Source organism: Sinocyclocheilus anshuiensis, unplaced genomic scaffold (assembly GCF_001515605.1).
Source record: "Sinocyclocheilus anshuiensis isolate Anshui unplaced genomic scaffold, SAMN03320099.WGS_v1.1 scaffold751, whole genome shotgun sequence".
Classification (NCBI taxonomy): domain Eukaryota; kingdom Metazoa; phylum Chordata; class Actinopteri; order Cypriniformes; family Cyprinidae; genus Sinocyclocheilus; species Sinocyclocheilus anshuiensis.
Genome location: NW_015551049.1, coordinates 476,426 through 487,196, shown reverse-complemented (window position 1 = coordinate 487,196; position 10,771 = coordinate 476,426).

Genomic DNA, 10,771 nt, shown 5'->3' with positions numbered 1-10,771 from the left:
GATCCTTCTCTCTTTTTCAGGCATTTCAGCTTCCACTGGCTCACAAAATAGGGCATAGTGGCACAGAATTCCCTGCATGTACAATTTGTGGGCCACTAGTGCTGATGGTGAAGGGTAGAGTTCTGGAAGGGGGATGAATAATGTATTGGCGAAAGACTTCGCTGTGTGAAAAGCTCTCGTTGATATGTTGGCGCTGTGTTCACCACCTGAGAAGAACAGGGGGAGAGATATCTTAATAACAGCTTTCCCCATTCAACTCAAGACTCCACAGGGCACTAAATTGTTACCTGAGCCCAAGTCGAGTCTATGTGACTGACTAGCTAATAGCCATCTGCCTCTACTTGCCTTTGATCCAGTGCTATTATGAGACTTAATCCTGAAATCAACCAAGCATTTACAACCCAGAAACGAAGGGTAACTGTCTACAGATGCACTGAGGAACAGCGAGGTCTTTCCAGGGTCTAATTCACAGCAGTGCACTTTCATGTCCTAGTTTGCAACTCTCGGTGGTTCGTGGGAGATTGAGAGGAACCAAACCTACCACTTTCGAGGGAGAATTTAAGGCAAGACAACTGTGAAATTAAAGTGACGACCACTTCCACTGGGGATGACACTAATTGTTGAATTGATTCATTCCAAGCAGGGAACTTTTTCAATCTTGGTCCACTTAGTCCATCTCTTAAATGTAATCCAGTATAGTGACATCCACACTAATGAGTTCCCAAGTTAATTATTAAGCCAAATATTAACAAATATCGATCACATTTCATGAAGACATATCTGGGGGCAAAGAATAAAACTTGTCATTTAGCAACAATGAAGTTTCAAAGAGCTGGAGGCCACAAGCATTTATCACCAGGTGTTCAGGTTTTCCTAGATCCTGCGACTGAAGAGAAGAAAAAGTTAAGAAACTAGGATGTTTTTTTTCTGATATCTGAGATCCACAAAATTTTACTCCAGTGCACTTCAGGGATAGAAAACATGTCAGAGCTGCCTACGTTGACAGTGCTTTGGTATAACGATGAATTTCAGGGAGAAGGTATGGTTCATTTTATCATCTGGGCCTTGCAGAGGTATAAACAACATCAAGAAGTTTGCATTCAGATTTATTTGTTCTAAAATAAACCCAATAATGAATGCACTGCTATTCTTGTAACGATCTTGGATCATTTTAAGCTGCTCGTAACATTACAAATAACCCCGCAGATGTTTAATTCGCATCTAAAAGAATACGATACCACAATTCATGCTACCAGAAGTGACAGTGTAGCACCAACACTTAAATGTACACCCACTTCATTAATGTTTAGTCCACAGTCTCAATTTCAGTCAACACTTTCACTATTGTAGTCATTATGTGACAGCGGTTTTGCCAAATGAGATGCTGCTCTTCCTGGATTGCATATTTACACTGATACAGCCAGAGATAATTACTCTGTTCGAAACATAGAGAGCTGCTTCACTGCCTACATAGGCAGCTGCCTAGTAAGGTGACAGATTTGGAACACTCTCCATATGCAGTATCTTTGCGTGGGAGATTTGTTCCGGGAGCTCAAACAGAATAGTATGGCGCTAGCAACGCCAAGATAATGGGTTTGACTTCCAAGGAATGCATCAACTGATAAAAATGTTAATGCAAATGTAAGTTGCTTTGGATAAAAGCATCTTCCAAATGCATAAATGTAACTGGGATTGATTCCACTAGAGTTTGTCATTAGCATGTTGCTAAGCTAATGGTGTGATAGCACAAAAATACATAACATAAGATGCAGTCTAGGCATATTGTTAAACAGAACATTTGTTTCTTTCAGAACGACCCAATCTGGGATGTCTCAAAAGCACTGAAATGATACAAACACACTGCCATTTTGAAGTCACTGATTGATAAATGACTTCAAGCTGAATCCTATCATCTCCAGAGCCTCTGCATGTTCACTTTGCCTATAATCCATAATACTGATGAAAACATTGTCTGTGACACCGCAGTTGAAGGATCAAAGGTTCTGACCCGATTCTTCTGAGTCTGGACAGCTGCAAGTGATCGTTTTCACAGCTGCAATTTGGATTATCCTGCTAAGCCTTCAAAGGAATTTGAAGACGTAGACGATGATGACAGAGGGATTCAAATAGCCCAGTTTCTTTCCCTTTGTTCCCTGAGCTGATCTAAAATGTGCAAGAAAGTAGGAATCACAACTAAAATCAAAGCAGTTGTCTTACCTAACGCTGGCATCAGGAACTTCCAGAATAGGATACGTAATGATCTCATTACATATTGTTAAAAATGCAGTGGACACTGGCTAATTAGCTGTATTTGCAAGACGTTTACTATTAGTGATGTACTAAAATGACAATTCTAGAACCTGCGATAAAGGGCTGTGGATAAGGGGGCACAGGTGGGGGGTGGGGTTATGTTAGCATCTCACTGCCTGTATAATGCATTGGTCAGACAGGTGAATGGTACATTCTGAATTTCTCTATGCGCATGTCTCAGCTGTAAACGCTGTCTCATACCTAGATCCTGCACCTAGCAATGTCATGGCAACCACACAGAATACCCTAGCAGCCACATAGCAACATGATAATAATAACTATTCAGAATACCTTAGTAACCTCATAGCAACACCCTGCAGCTAGCAATGGCTTAGCAACCACCCAGAACACCCCAGCAGCCACATTTCAAAATGTAAAAAAAAAAAAACAGTCAAAATACCTTATCAACTGTACAGCAACATCCTAAAAATCATTCAGTACAACTAGCACTTTCTAAAATTATAAAATGGCTTGGCAACCACCCAGAACTCTTTAGCAACCTCATAGCAAAATGTTGACAACCACTCAGAACATCTTAGCAACCTCACTGAAACACCCTTGCAGCTAGCAATCTTAGCAACCACCCAGAACTCCCAAGCAACCACAAAGTAAAATATTAACAACCACTCAAAACATCTTAGCAACTTTATAGCAACATCCTGACAATCACTTAGCAAAAACCCATTACACCTTAGAAATTGAACAGCAACATCCTAAAAACCACTCAAAACACAACACCCTGCAGCAAGCAATATCTTCGCAAACCACTCAGAATATTACAGAAACTGCAAAGTGATTTGTTAACAACCACTAAGAGCAGCAACATCCTAACAACCATTCACGACACCTTAACAACTGCACATCAACATCCTAACCAGGGCTGTACACAGACATTTTGAGGGGCAGTGGCCCAAACCAAAAAAGGGACACTAAAGGGGTGGGTGCTTGTTAATACAAATTATCCAGTTGTTACAAATAATTAAAAGATAACACACTCTGTAATCATTTCAGCCTTTATTGTAGATGTTTTGATAAGTGTGGGCTCTCCCTCACTCTCGGGACCTGCTTCTGCCTCATCTTTAATGGAAGTAGGGGAGAGTGGGGTAAGTTGAGCCAGTGGGTAAGTTGACCCACCCCGTTTCTTGGCAACTGTACACTTTTACTGTCATGTGACCATGTTTTTTGGAACCACCCATCATTTCTGCCAGACTGTAAAAAAGAGAAACACATGGGGGGAATGGAAGGCACCCATTTACTTTAAAAACTGTTTTTGTAAAAGTAAACTTTTAGCATAACAGATGTAATGGTTGTTACATCAAAGCAAATTTATCCAGGTCTAAAAATATTTATGATACATATAGGTGATATAGCAACATACAAAACCATGCAAACCATTTAGCTAAATATCACAAATATTATAGCTGAATTATAAACTGGTATTTTAATGTGATGTTACTGGTTTAGTTTATCATATATACATATCATTTGTAGTTTATTTGATAGGGACAGTGTACAAGAGCACCAAATACTTCTCTGATAAGAACCAGAAAATGCTTTTCATCACATTATAATCAGATATATCTTTCCACCTGTAGTTGCTAATGGCCAACAAACTATCTGTTTAGTCTGTTTTTAGGAAGGTTGCAACTTTGGTGTTTAACACATTGACTGTAAATACAACTGTAAAAGGAAATTATTAAATTAGTTTTTAAATTATTATTTATTTCACATGGGTTTGAATCAGATTTGGTCAGATGGTCATTTTACACCCAGATGGTGCATCTTACCCACTGACTTGACTCGGGTCAACACCCCTAACCCGGGGCAAACTGAGCCATGGGAACACTTTTTTTATAAGAAGCATTTTTTTTAGAACCCTTTGTCATAGATACATTCTGATCATTTAAAATGATAAGAAACTTCCTGAAATTACTTTAGATACTTTCATTGTACTGGTGTTATTTTCCCTTATCTTGAGGACTACTTAAGTAAAAAATGGCTAATCTTACCCCACTCTCCCTATTAGACATTTAATTTGATATTTTACAGCATAAATCTATATTATATGCTAATAAACAACTCATTTAGAACATTTATATTATTTGTTTAACTATTTATAGGCCTACTATTAATATGGTTTTAAGAAAATAATATATGTTATAGATTACTAGTATCAAGACAAGTGATTATAATGGGAAATACACTTAATTACAAGAATTAAAGTGTGTCAAACTGCTAAATATTCTATATGATGATTTACCTGCTGGCTTGCTGGAGCTTTGAATTCATATTTGCAATGTTGAACTGTCTTTAGCAGCCTCCCTTCACTCTTTCTCTCTCTCTCTCTGTCTTTTTTTATTTTTTTGTCTACAAAGTGTGCCAAGTTGACAACAGCAACTTTTGTGTTATTTATATTAGATCTGATATCTGACCGGGTACAATAATTTGGTTAGACATTCTAATTCTAAGAACGGATATATTGTTATTAGCACTTTTCAGCAGACCGAGCGCAAATCATTAGCCTACCGACAGAAGTACAAAAACATACTACCATATTACTGAATCATCCACTGACTGTAATTTGGACTGTAATACCTGTTAATGCAACGAGCTTCAGGAACTGTGGTCTCCACTCTCCAGAGAGCGGCACGCAGACTGATGCTGCGGAGCGGGCGGGAAACACAGAGTGGATTAGCGGATCTTTACCGGAGCGGTAACAGATGGTGTGATGGTGGGGGGATTGGTGAGAGGGACACCTCAGCCATTGAGGGCAGAGGGGCAGTGGCTCTAGTCAACGGGCCACCCCGCTGTGCACGGCCCTGATCCTAACAATAACTCAAAACACCTTAAAGGGGTCATATGATGCTACATGCACTTTTACAAGTTGTTTGAACTGAAATGTGTGTTGGCAGTATGTGTACACAACCACCCTAAAATTATAAGAATCCACCCAGAGTTTTTTTTTTTTTTTAATCTGCTCAAATCTACCCCTTTCTCAAATCGAGCCGATCTCAAATGCTACTGTCAATCAAATAATCGTGGGAGGGGCGTAATAATGAACATAGCAGTCGTCATTTACTCCCGACATCTGAGCCGCTGAAGATGCAGTGGATTATGTTTGTTTTTGAAGGGAATGCTCCCCCGATCTACATAAATGCGTCTATGTTCCCGCGAATCATTCGTGATCTAGCTTCATCTACAGAAGCTTCATCTTCTGCAAATCGCCTTTCCTAATAATGTGCTAATTAGCAAGTTTCACGATGAATGCGGCTAAAGTAAACAGTTTCTCAGAGAGCAGCTCGGAAGAGAGGGGCGGGGTCAGCAGAGCTCATTAACATTTAAAGGAAAATGCTACAAAACGGCGTGCTCTGTAAATAGCTGTTTTTGACAGGGTAAAAAGGTATTTTTTACACTACCATTGAGAAATTTTAACCAAAGTATGTTATAGACTTTTCATTAAGACCCTAAAGAATCACATCAACTTGTGGAAAATGGGCATCCGATGACCCCTTTAACAACCTCAGCAGCACCTTGCAGCTTGCAATGCCTTACAAACCACCCAGAACCCTGTAGCAACCACTTAGCAACATACTAACAACCACTCAGAACTTCTTAACAACCATAAAACAACCCCCTACAGCTAGCAATGCCCTAGCAACCACCCAGAACTCCCTAGCAACCTCTCAGAAAATCTTAGAAACTGCACAGTAATATTTTAACAACCACTCAGAGCAGCGACATCTTAACAACCACTCACAGAACCTTAGCAACTGCACAGCAACATCCTAAAAATTACTCAGAACGTCCTAGCAACCTCAAAGCAACACTTTACAGCTACCATTGCCTTAGCAAGCAACCAGAACCTCATAGCAACCACATAGCAAATTGCTAACAACCACCCAGAACACATTGACAACCTTAATGGAACACCCTACAGCACGCACCACCTTAGCAACCACTCAGAACACCATATAAACTGTACAATAATGCATTAACAACCACTTAAAGCAGCAACATATTAACAAACACTCACAGCACCTTAACAACTGCATACCAACATCCTAACAACCACTCAGGACACTTTATCAACCTTAGCAATCACCTAGAACCCACATAGCAAAATGCTAACAACCTATCAGAACATCTTAGCAACTTCACAGCAATGCAGCCAAAACCATTTAGATCATCATAGCAACAATAGCAATGGCCTGCACCGAGTAATGTCATAGTAACAACCTGGAACACCCTAGCAACTGCATATTAAAACAATTTCAACCACTCAAAAGTACAAAACAACACACTAACATCATAGCGTTGAGTTTTGAGTTGTCTTGTTTTAATCTTTAGAAACTGATGGAACTGATGAAAGAAACAAGAGCTGCAAAGTGTTTTAGCTCACCAAATAAAACTTTTATTTATAGTAGAAGAGTTCCTGTTACACCTCTACAATCTCTGAGAGCTTGATTACATCCAAACCACAAAAAGCCATTTGACAAACAAACTCTCATTTAATATGAATCAATCCGTTTTCTCCTTGGCTGCCCCCATCTCAGTCATGAGTGTGTTTATTTGGGTAAGACCATCTGAACACTCTAATTACTCTAAACCAAATCACATCCTCGGCAGGATCTGTTGAAATTTTGATGAGATATCAGACAACACTTGAAGTCACTTCTCTGCAGTATTAAAGACAGGTTAGCCCTTGGGATGTCCTGAATTTTATTGGATACACACAAAATCTATGGACAAAATCTAGACGACGTTAAGTACAAGATGATGTGCAAAATGTGAAAACGTGTGATCAGTCAAGTCAGCTGTGAAAAAGCTATAAAAACTAGAAATGATTGTGAAAATATTGGTACAATATCATTATTCCAAAGCTAAGAACATTTTAAAACACAAAAGACTAAAAAGTGCTCTCTTTTTGTTTCCTAAAAGAGGTAAAAATGATAGTAATGTCATTTCAATATTCTGGAAAATTATAAAATTAATCTGCATAAAATCTGTAATAAGCTTTCAACAAAAAAAAAATCCTAAAGTTATTAACAATGCCTTAGCATACACCCAAAATCCAATATCAAAATGCCAACAACCACTCAGAATATCCTAGCAACAACATAATTCCTTAGAAACTGCACATTGGTGTGCTAACAACACTCAGAATATTTTAGCAATCTTATGACAACACCCTGCAGCTAGAAATGCCTTAGCAACCACCAACAACACCCTAGAAACCACAAAGTAAACAGAACACCTTAGCAACTGCACTAGCAACCACTCATAACATCTTAACCATCGTTTAACAACACTCTGCTGCTAGCAATGCATTAGCAACAATCCACAACTTCCTAGAAACCAAATGTTAACAATCAAGCAGAACACTTTAGCAACTGCACAGCAACATCCTAACAACCACTCAGAAGACCTAACAATCTTATAGCAACACCCTGCAGCTAGCATTGCCTTAGCGACTACTCACAACTCCTTATGCCGAGTTCACACTGCATGATTTTAGCCCGATTTTTCACTCGCCGACAGGTTTTGTGAAATTGCCGACAAATGCCCGAAATTGGAGGCAAATCGTTGCTCTCCGACACGACGCGATCTGAGGGAATCGCCGACACGTCGCCGACGCCCGTGAAATATTTGGCATGCTAAATATCTGGAGCTGTCAGCGATTCACAATCACACAGTGTGAAATGAGTTCTGACTGAAAAACACATCGGCGATGACCTACAGCCAATGAGAGACCAAGATACAGGGCAGCGGGAAGTTCGGGGAGGAGTTATATGAAACGTAGTTTGCGGGCCAGTGTTGCCAAATCCGCGATTGCCACCGGTTGTTTTTTATGTCAGCAGGTTGAAGCGACCCCAATAACGTGATATTTAGGCCCTGGAATGTGAATTGTACCAGGAGAACCCCGCCAACAAAATTTGTATTTTACCCCCCCAAACGCGACGGGACCACCTCGAAAGCAATTGGGCTATTTTCAGGCTAGTTTTGAGTAGTAATTGGGCTAGTTTTGTAGCGAAAACCTGGCAACCCGGCACCAGACAGAGCTGTCAGCGATTCTTCCTATTGTGAAGTCATGCAATGTGAAACCACCTGTCGCCGATCCATCATGCAATGTGAACACAGCAGCAACTGAATGCTACCCCAGATAGTCACGCAGTGTGAAAACAACGGCGAATATTCTATTTACGTTTGGAGTGCACACACTTTTAGCAACTATGCAATGTGTTAACTGCCACTCAAAACAACTTGTACCCTGCAGCTAGCATTGCTTTAGCAACCACCCAGAACTCCCTAGCAACTACTCGGAGCAACTTAACAACTGCAATAAATAAATAAATAAATAAAAATGTGAAAAAGCATTTCCAACCCATTTTAAGTCCAAAATGTGCTTTTTTTCAAACTAAAATGATATTCAACAATGAAAAAGGGCGGGGTTTCATTTTATTAAACTTCATTGATTTGTATTCATGATTAGTCTTTCAAACAGCTGTCCATTTCTTACATAAAGACTGCGGCAATGTTTCCTTAATGTATTTCATGAAAAAAAAACAGACCACCGCAACCCTCAATACAGCATCCCGAGGGCATTCATTCAACATGCATCTTTTTGGAAATGCTCTCAGGTGTATCTTCTCCTCTAGTGGACAGAAGTTCAGTGAGCACGTTTAATTTGAATTAAATGTAGCACGTTAAAGTCTTAATGTCAGCGGTTATGCACATGCATACAAACATACTGTAGCTGAGGATAATGAAGTCAAAGACATTCCACATCACACAGCGCTGGGTTCTCAACCATATGAAAAAGCATTTCCATCGTCTCCCACAGGATAAGCGCTGTGCCACTTGTGCGCCAAAGCAATAAGAGTGATAAACAGTGCGAACTGCCACTCATACAAGATAATCAAATACGCAAATTGGGATCATTAATAACTGTCTCCTCTCTTCAAATCCTGAGTGGACTGTAAATCGCTTCATAGCTGGGGCGGTTGGCAAATCTGGCATGCGAAGAGAAGATGACAAATACCTGAAGGTAGGTGTGGACGTAGGTTTTTCGTTTGGTTTAATTTCAAAATAAAGACTGGAAAAATACTCGTGATAAAAGACTCGTGAATAAGCAAGAAATGTTGCTAATCTGAGCTCCACCACACTGACAGAAGATATATATTCCACCTCACTGCTAAATTGGACAGTAAGCCCAATTTAACAGAATTCGCTGAGTGCTGAAAAGCCTCCGTGAATCCAGAGAGAATCTATATGAGAGCTGCTACAACATAAGGATAGTTACTCACAGATTTCTATATGACATTTTGGATTTTGAATTCAAAATTCGTATTTGACATAGCAGGTTATAATACTGTTTCTTCTGTTGTGTTCCATGAATGAGGCTCAATGTCCCTATCAGTAAATGTACAGTAAAATAACATTCATTATCCGCCTAAATTTGTGGCCATAAAGCAACCACAGTGAAAGACCCTGCCAAACAGCTCTGAGCACTGTTTTTGCCAACATACTGACCTCTGCGCCAAAGTCTCCTTGGGAAGCCTTAGCACATATCATAAGAAGTCATTCCCTCTAGCACTTGAGGCACTTCACACTCAAAATGCTGTGCTTTTTTTTTTTTTTTTAATAATTATGCGATACATTTAGCCAAAACATTACAATATGCTTAATCTCCCCTCCAACTCAATCTCACAGGAATATGATTGTATGTCGATTTTGTATGAATTTGCACAATGTGAATTGTATGGAGCTCCACACATGACATGCAGGAAAAAAATATATATTGTGCCCACAGATAGAATTCATTCTCTGTGAGGTGAAGGCATATTATACAAAAACTAATGAATGAGACCGTGCAAATTAGCTGCCAATTTGCCAAAACGTTAAATATAGTTACAAATTGCTATGAGATTGTGTTGTGCTTTCCTCAAGTCAAAAATGGCATCTATTTTCCTTCAATAATGGAATGTATTTCAGTATAAATAGAACATTAAATATGTAAAAAAAACATGGTGGGATTTTATTTATTGTTTCCATCTGAAATTGACTGGATCATGAAAAGGTTTAAAAAATAAGGATGAAGTCGAAAAAGGAAAGTCCTTGAAAGACTCGAGCTGATGAATCGTTCACAATAAAACTAGCAATTTTTATATTATATATTGCATTTGGTCAATTTTCAGTTTTGTACACATAGGTGTAGTGTTGTCACGGTACCAAAATTTCAGTATTCGGTACTGAAGGAGATACAATTTGACTGTACTTTTATTTAATCCAAACTGTGTTCATATTTAATTTTAAAGGGCTTTTAAAACGTGCTAGAGTTATTCAGCCAAGAATGACAACTAACTAACTAAATAAAAAAAAATAAAAATATATTTTTCTGACGGACTGATATGACATAAACACTGTTAACATACATTTGTACATTCTCTAACACGCATATTTT